Below are 9,067 nucleotides of genomic sequence, written 5' to 3'. Positions count from 1 at the left end.
AACAGGTGGACAGAACCTGCACCGTCGCCACACAAACTTTTCTTTAACAAATAGGAACAAAATGCTGATGAGTTTATATGTGTGTGGTATGGAGTATTTCCTCTGCTTCAAACCAGTGAAAAGGCAAACACAAAGCTTTTCATTTAAATGAATGTCTGTTTAGCCACCATCTATCACCGAATTTAACGAATCCATTGCAATATTTAGATGTTTTCATGAACTGGTTGTCCGTGGCTACGTTCCTTGAAAAAAAAATAACAAAAAAGCCGTAGCAAACAGTAAGCAGATATAAACAGAGTAGATGTAAATACAGAAAGGAAAATTGTAATCAGATGATCAGCGGGCTCAGATATTGTTCCAAGTGCAAACAGAAAATTTCCTACCCTTGCAGCCTGGCATTAAAAGCTGTTGCTCATCAAAATGTTTCTAAATAAGAAGACAAGGCTCTGTGTTCACATTTTGTGACAGCGGATTGGCTTGAAATATCGTAGGTTTGAGTCATATAGTGAGTGAACAAGAAGAAGCAGCCGCAGTGAGCTGTTAGATGAAGAGTTGCAGCAACATGTTGAGCTTTTACTTTAAGCAGTGTTGCCAGATGGGAAATGACAAATTATCGTACCAGAAGCTTAAAATGATCCTATTTTGGGAAAAATTATCATACATACCTGATTTGACGTTGCTCAGGACCATCTGCTACAGTGAAACATTACCACAGGCCGTGTACAATATAGTTTATAATGCAGTTTTACCTTTAAATTAACTGTGTTTCCTAACAGTCATGTATTAAAGGGGTCAAATTATCGCACTTTATGGGAATTTTTGAATTATTGATCGTACAGAGGGTGAGATTAGCATAAAAGTACGCTGGTATGTCTGGCAACGCTGACTTTAAGAGATGCAGTAGGAGTATTGTCAAGTGTTTTTTTTCATCAATGTCAACCATTAAGTTTGAGTGTATAATGACAAACATACGTCAAAATCTCTGACTTTTAACCATTTTGTGAGCTGAAAACATAAGGTGCTGCTTATGTGATCAAATGTTAATTACTGACTAAAAATCAAAAGGGGTTGAGTTCATTTCTAGATTATATTAGTGTATATTCAGGCTGTTATAAACTGTTAGAAATAAGTCTACATTTATTTTATGTTCCCGCTTTAACAAAAGGTTTCCATATTTTTTGGCTGTTTGTGGAGCAGCACCACAAAATATCAAACGAGGCCATCGAAGATAAGCACTGCTGCCGTCTGGTCTCCGGTAAAGAGTGCTCCGTATCTGCAGTTGCCTATGTTCATTAGTAAAATATGTTTTTGGATGAATTATGCTTTAATGCGTGACATGAAAATTGCCAAGATGGCCGAACTGATATTTAGTGGCAGCATTGCGTAACGTCTTTGATGCCGACTTTTTGTGGCGCCTACCAAAATACTGTTGTAGCAAATAATGGAGCACCATAAAGCGAAAATAAAGGGGCCTCTCTGATCAAACAATACTTCGTTAGAATGAAGCTAATAAGCTCTAAGTGTCCATTAAGAGGGTTCTACATTAACTACCTCATCATGCACTCTTTTACTACACATTTATTTGCCAATTAGCAGTAATCCACTGAATGGCTGGCAGAGGATCTCGCTAGCTGCTCTTATAGGTGACAATTAGACGCATTGTGTTGAATTAGCATTGTGGAGCCTGTAGTCGCGCTCCTGTGAGGGCTGGTGTTTTACTTGTCACCTGGGAGCATTGCTCTGAGGCCAGGTCACAGCTCCGCACAGCAGGGACCCTGTAAATTGCCTGTTGCTGCCGCCTAGGCTGACCTGCAACAGGGCTGCCATTCAACCATCCTGTGAGGAATGTCTCCTGCACCAGAGGGACGAGGGGGGGGGAGCTGGGCGGAAGTTAGACGTGGTTTAAATGGAACAGACGGATGAACCGTGTGCAGACAGTGTTTCCTTTGAAAAGTCATTCAAAGAATCCTTTGACAGAGACTGTGTCAGCTCATCTCAAGTCCTTTGCCTCTTCTCTCTGAAGTTAAATGTGCTGAAGCAAAGCAGCCGCTGACAATGTAGTATAATATCCTATTGTCTGCCTATTAAGAACGTAGCCAAGCACTTTACCTCCATGTAAATTTGAAATACCACAGTAAATCAATTCCATTTTATACTTAGTTCATACAGTACCTCCACTCCAGGAAATGTCAGAAGGAAAACTGCATTTTAATAAATTAATTTATTTGAAAATTATATGAAAACTACACTATATACTGTTAAAGGAAAAGTTATGAATGCTACCATATCTTAGCTCTTAAACTATATGCTTCACAGTCAGATCTGTATTCTACCCTGCACCGTATCATACGGCATAGATTGATGTGCACCTCCCCAGAAATGTAACAACACGTCACAGAACCATAGACCATAGACACTGATGATAGTATCTAAGGGACACGGGCGGCGGCACCTTTCGGGTTTGGTCTGTGCAGTATTGCCGAAGAGTGGAGCCGAGTTATTGATGACCCACACTTCCACTTGTATTTGGTTAGTACTCGGTATTAATGTTACACAGTTGTCGACTTTTTCCCCACAGAGCTTAGAATAGAAACAGAATAGAAGGACCTTTGTTTATTCCACAATGGGTTGCAGAAAAGATGTGGAGATGCCGGGGATTGAACCCGGGGCTTCATACATGCAAAGCATGCGCTCTACCACTGAGCTACATCCCCTTTCGCAAGGGGCCATGCACTGTTCCTGGACCTTCTCCTATACCAGGTCGATGTGTGGCATGGACGGGGCAAGCCTCTATTCCATCTCCCATTTCCAAAAGAACAATTTAATATATGGTCTCCGGCTAGGGGATGTATCAGATATTAAACTGATGAGAACAAAAACTACACTTGATCTTATCCAAAAGGCTGAGAAGTGATTCTTACTTTAGAGGCCTGTTTTAGTTAGCTAGTTAATTACATTAATTTTATTACATTATTTTCAATCTTACAAAGTGAAAGTTTAACAGTTTAAGTGAAAAGCCTGCAGAGATCTCCTCAGATCACAGTTTACAGCACAATACACTTATTTTGTTGGTGTCAAACAGTTGAGTCAATCGCAACTGTCAGTCATCATGATTTTGCATCCTCGTTTTATAACGAAACTTCCCAGACGCTTGAACTTACATCAATATTATATTAACTACCTAAAAAATATATATTTTACGTGTACTTCGGTGTTTTATATGTGGTCTCTGTCCCGTCCACTAACATGGAGAAGGTGGAGCTTATGACCTTTACTGTGGCCAGACACCAGGGGGAGCTCTACCGGCTTTGGCTTCACTTTTGCGGAGCAGTCATGGTGTCCACTTCTAAACAGTCTGCGGCCTGTTAGCTTAACACAGCGCCATTGTAATCCCAATAATTACAGACCAACCCTGGCACACTAAATATAACTTCTCACGAAGCTGAAGTATAACCCCTAACATAAGCTGACACAACATTTTCATAGTTTAAGAACAATCTCTAATATCCAAATTCTTCAGAGATAATATCTCGTTTATATCAGTGAAACTTAACGAGACAGAGTTCTATAAAAATACATGTTTATTTCATCCCTGAACTTGATCAGTACAATCAGAGTTCAGTGTTCCTGAGAAACATTAACAACTTCTCTAAAAAGTAATACGGTTACATTCGCATTTTTCCCTTTGGCCAGGGGTCACTTCTATTTCGACATGAATACATACAAATGTAATATGCACTTCAACCTGCCCCCACATTAGTCAAGTGCCGACTCACTGCTCCGGTAAAGAGTCTCGCATGTATCGTAATGTTTCAGTTGCGAAATTAATAAAGTACTCTGAGAAACATTAGCATGACACCTCGTTGGTTCCTGGTGTAACAGTATTTTTTTTTATATTCAACAAATCATCGGCGGGACCTCAGGAGTCAGAAAAAGGGGAAAATCCGAGGTGATTAAAAAGGTCAGCTGGGATTTCTGGCTATAGATGGAAAAAATGTCATGAAACACTCAGACTTGTTCTGTGCGGCCAAAAGCACCAGGACTCGTGCGTCATCAAATTACTGCGAGTGTTGCCAGTCTGAATTGTAGGGTAACATAATGAGCGTGCTTTGCTGTAATAACGAATAATTGCAATTCTAATAGCGTGGCATATTTGTCTTAAGCCCCACGTCGTTGCATCATACCTCCCACTGTTTTCTCCTTTCTGATTTCAGCTTATCAGTAACCTTTCAGATGGAGACAGTAAGTGTCATGAAACATTAGGGTAGTTGTATGAGCCTGTGATTGCATTCATCCTGCTACAGAACGGCTGTTGACAGACCCTTCTCCATTATTCAAGCACAAATGATGGGAGAAACTCTTGAGCGAGTCTCTCTGAGTCAGTTGGTGCTCGCCTCCAGCTAGCTGTGACAGTGAATTGCCCATGACTGGAGCACAATTAGCCGCAGCAGCAGGGGGCTGATCTTAACAATGCTGTTGTTTTCCTCTTGCCATTGCGGTTCGGTTTTACGACCATCCCCAGCACGCGTTTTCACCTCTGCATTTACAAGGTACATCCGTGGTACAGATGAGGTGATGGTGGGAGGAAAGAAAGGTGATTAAATTATGTATGTGATTTATTATTTAGGGTAGCTCAGCTGTTGGCCGCATTTATCACCTTCAGAAGGACAAAATATTGTATTTGTAGCTTGCACCAAATGTAATCAGCTTCATGGTAGATTTTCAGTCGCAGTCAGGTGTCAGATCCGTGAATGCACCAACCTGCCATAAGCAGCAAGAAAATGTAATGAAATGGCGTGCTTTGGAAGCCCATGCCAGCTTGTGGTTGGAGCTGTAAGTGTGTGTTACCGGGGAGAAGCAGCGCAGTCACAGTCAAGAGTTGAAAGGGCGAGGGAGGTGGTGGCAGGAGGCGCAGAGCGGAGCAGTCAAGGATAGACGTCCAGTGTTTGCGGAGGGAGGGAGGCCGGCCAGCTCGGGTTCTGGGGGGACTGCGGCACTCGTGGGCTGGCTGGGGAGGGGGCGGCGGTGGTGGCGGGTGGCGGGCAGGAGGGTTTACTAACTTAGAGACTGTAACTCATTGTAGCCTGACTCCGCTGGCTTGGGTGGCAAAGATCGTGAAGTCCTGGACATTCATCAACCTGCCGAGGAGGGCCGACTGACTGGAGCCAGGGCCTGTTTTCTTCCCCCCTTCTTCTCCCTCTCACCGTGTCAATGGGATCCAGTGCGACTGTGCCGAGGCAGCCACCCCGAGGAGACAGACCCGGGTCAGTGCAAATAATCAGGCCTCTGACGCCTTGCCTCGTTACTGGGCTGGGGGGAAAAACCCAAAGCTGAGTGTGGGGGATCCCAAAGGAAACCGGGGACAGGGGTCGGGCAGCGGGTCTGTCTTTCAAAGAGGAAAAGGTCACGATGTGGGCATTCCTACACAAGGATAACAACACAGCCAGCATTATAAATATACATCCAGTATGGCATTGAAGTAGAGGAAGTGTTGTGTGCAATGATCTCATCCTCTAGACTTTGTCAAGCACGTGTACATGCAAAAGTCAGATTAGAAACATTTTCCCTAGGAGAAAAAAAACAGATGATGAAAAGAGTTTTCTGTGTGATCCTTCAAACTCCTCAAGTTTCCTCATATACATTACGTTATACCAATAGTCATGTAACCACAGAAAGCTGTGCCCACATACTGTAAGATGAATCATGTCACACAATGCAACATAGGTCTGTTAACATCTTAGTCGTAATCTGTGCCGGACCTCTCCATATGAGTTTGTATTAGAAGTAGAAGTAAGCCGACAATGATGAGGCCGTCTGTAGGTCAACCGATCAGTCTGATTCCGTGTTTGTACAACTAGCTAGTCCTTGTTCCATTGGCAAGACTACTGCCACCTGCTGGTTTGGAGGAAATAACGTACACTACCACTCAAAAGTTTGGACACATTGAATGGTGTGTCCAAGCTTTTGGTAAAGCTGGTAAAGCACGCTCTGACTTGCAGTTTGAGGTAGTCTTTGCCACACTCAGGCGACGTGAACAGCCATCCCAGTCGACCGCTGTTGTTTGGCTCGTCAGTGCACAGCGTTGTCAGACACGTTAGTTTGTGTGAGTGTTTGATTTGACTGAACGACCAAAATTTGGACTTGTGTTCTGTAACATTTAGCCACAGTGAAACGGGAAACATCTTGACAGCTCCTTAAAAATGAAGCCAAAGCATGTGGAGCTCCCCCTGGTGTCTGGCTGCTGGTATACGTCATTAGCTCCACCTCCTTCATGTCAGCGGATGGGACTTGGGCCAAACTTAAACACTAAAAATACATTTTCAGGGATGATTTCAGTCATTTTAGGTTGTTGATATAATGCAGAAGTACGTTCAAGTGTTGAGCGCTTTGTTTTGTTATTTTACGCTTTTAAAACAGGATGTTTCATCATGACCTCATCGTCATGAAACAAACAGCTGTCATTAACGTTTACCATTGACAGCCACTGGTAAATCTGGTTTTATGGAAAAATTAACGTATATTTCACCCTCGAAGCCGCTCCGATGCAGCGGCGCACCCCTTTTGGAGATCAAAATAAGTGTTTATCTGTTCTAAAACTACTAAATGAGTAGCTGCGTTGTAAACTGTGCTAACCAACCTGAAGGATCTAAGGGATCTTTCCATTTTTTTTTTCCCGGTAAGTTAAACTTCTGTTTGTTGAATGAATGCCCTTTACTAGCTAACTAAAACAACTCTCCAATGAAAGCTCTGTGGGGATAAAAGTCAGCAATCGGTGGTTAGCATTTGCAAAGTCTGAATGCGTAATGAGGCTTGCTTTAAAAAAGAAACTGCAGTGTATAATCCAGCATTTGAAGCAAGCAGACTGACTCAACACACAGCTTCATTTGACAACTAGAATGAAATGACATTTACTGTCTATATTATATTATATTATATTATATTATATTATATTATATTATATTATATTATATTATATTATATTATATTATATTATATTATATTATATGTGAACAGATGCATCTTAACTGGTATAATAATTGGACTATTGGTCAAATGTAGTGAAATCTGAGTGTGTTTTCCACAATTTCATGTCACTTTCAGTCACATTGTCAGATCTTGGTTGTAAATTTTAGCATCAGATCTTTGAAGCTAAATTTGCTGTCAACTTTGTCAGCCCAGCCCAAAATTACAAAGCACAGCAAAGCCAAAGCCCAGTCATTTAAGAGCACATAAACACACCGATTGTCGTGATAAAGCTTTTAACCTTGTAACAGTTCAAACCCGGCCCGTGGGTTATCCGCATTAACTCCCTTTGTTATCTGCAGCTTTCTCATGTCTCAGACTGTAACGTGACTGACCTTCGCTAACATCAGATGGGAGGAAACCGCAGCGAGTACGGAGCTAAAACATTAGTCTGGACATGAGGGCTTCACTCTGTAAGTCATCAGCAGCTTTCCTATGACTTGGTCCCAGCGATAATGGCGCTGAGTCAGGGCCTGAGCTCCGAGCATGGGAAAATGTAAAGGGAGGAATGTGCGGGGGAAACGCTGTCTGCCCTGATGACACTCCAGAGTCTGCACTGTGTCCTCTCTGAAAAGAGTTTTGTCTTTATGACTCAAACCTCATCTATTTACATTAACCTCAGCGTTGCTGCATTGTTTCTAATAGCCTCCATTTTCTGTGTTTATATTTTATACGTGTCTCGTCCTGCTCAACGCTGACCGCACATAACCATCAGCAGCTCCGCAAAGTCTCTCTGTAGATTCGGTTTCATTCGGGGCTTGTTGAATCTTTCCTGTTTTAAGAACTTTTCATCTTCTGGGAGCTGGAAGATTTGGTTTTAAACCGAACCGAAATACTCAGACTGTGACCTGCTTCCAGGCTCATGTCTCCGTTTTCAGCAGCGGATACATTTCTCTGCAAAAGCCATCATTCACTCTCATATCGACGTCATTCTCTTCTGCTCATTTACCGTCCCGCGGCTGAGCCAACTGAGCTCATTATCCCTTTGGATGAGAATATTCAGACATTTGCTGCACCTTTTGTGCGCGTTAACAATCTCCGTCCCTCGCTACTCATCAGTTTCAGTTTGGACTTCTCACTTCCAAATATCCTCCCCCCCCTCCTCCCCTTACAACACCACCTCCTCCTTCACCTCCCCTCCCCCTCCCCCTCCCCCCCAAGGGCCTCATGGGAGCTCAGCAGTACAAATTTCCGTTTATACCAGTGGCTGGGGCTGACGACACCGCAGCGCTCTACCCCACAGATTGACGAGCCCTCAGATGCCGATTTACTGTACATGGCAGCCACTCTGGAGCCGCCGCACATCTGGAGTGGAGTACGCTTACTGAAAAACAGGGGCCAACCTTGGCCCAAACAAGTGTAGCCGAGCAAAACCGATGAAAGGCAGCCCCCCTTCACACACACATCCTCAAAACCCTCACTCTCTCTCTCTTTCTCTCTCCCCCCACCCCCCACCCTCCCCCCTTCTCCAGAGCCCAGATCTCTCAAGCTATTACAAAGACCTTGGAAGGACTGGATTCTGTAAACAAAAACTTGAGAGAGGCATTAAGAGACATGTTGGCGCTAATGATGTGAATGTGGTGGGAATGTCTTCACCGGAGCTGCTGAAATTTCCACTTTGAACGTGCAGGAGTGTGTCTGTGTGTGTTGCGTTGAACATTCTTAGGAAAACAGCGAGCCTTCAGCTTTGACAAAGTTTGCAACATGAACTCCTCCAAAAATGACAACCTTAAAAAGGGAGAAAATTTTTTTTTTTGACTTATATTATGCGTGACACATTTATTTTATTTGCATTTCCCCGGGATTCATTTTATTTGGCTTTCGAACACGGCTAAAAATACAAGCGTTAAAAAAAAAAATACATAAATGTAAAAATATAAATAACTGCAGATCGAAAGTCATTTCACAAACTTACATCCAATAACAACACAAGAAAGCAGCTTGCTTCCTGGAGGAACCTCATATTTTGTAATCTGGTCTTTTGCAACTCACAGCTGACATTGTTCCCTACAAGAAGGAGATGTTTCATAAAGCTGAGGCCGGG

At 42.9% G+C, this 9,067-nt stretch overlaps 2 non-coding genes across 2 annotated transcripts; both read right to left on the bottom strand.

Annotated features, from left to right (window-relative positions):
- Positions 1 to 2,642: 2,642 nt before the first annotated feature.
- trnaa-ugc lies at positions 2,643 to 2,714 on the bottom strand. The gene has a single exon. It is a non-coding gene; the product is annotated as a tRNA-Ala (tRNA).
- Positions 2,715 to 2,723: 9 nt separating this feature from the next.
- On the bottom strand, positions 2,724 to 2,915 carry LOC125011508. The gene has a single exon (XR_007113198.1). It is a non-coding gene; the product is annotated as a U2 spliceosomal RNA (small nuclear RNA).
- Between the last annotated feature and the right edge of the window lie 6,152 nt (positions 2,916 to 9,067).

The sequence above is a fragment of the Mugil cephalus genome, chromosome 7, assembly GCF_022458985.1.
Source record: "Mugil cephalus isolate CIBA_MC_2020 chromosome 7, CIBA_Mcephalus_1.1, whole genome shotgun sequence".
Lineage (NCBI taxonomy): Eukaryota > Metazoa > Chordata > Actinopteri > Mugiliformes > Mugilidae > Mugil > Mugil cephalus.
The sequence above is the reverse complement of the archived record's forward strand: the minus strand, read 5'-3'. Positions and strand labels throughout refer to the sequence as shown.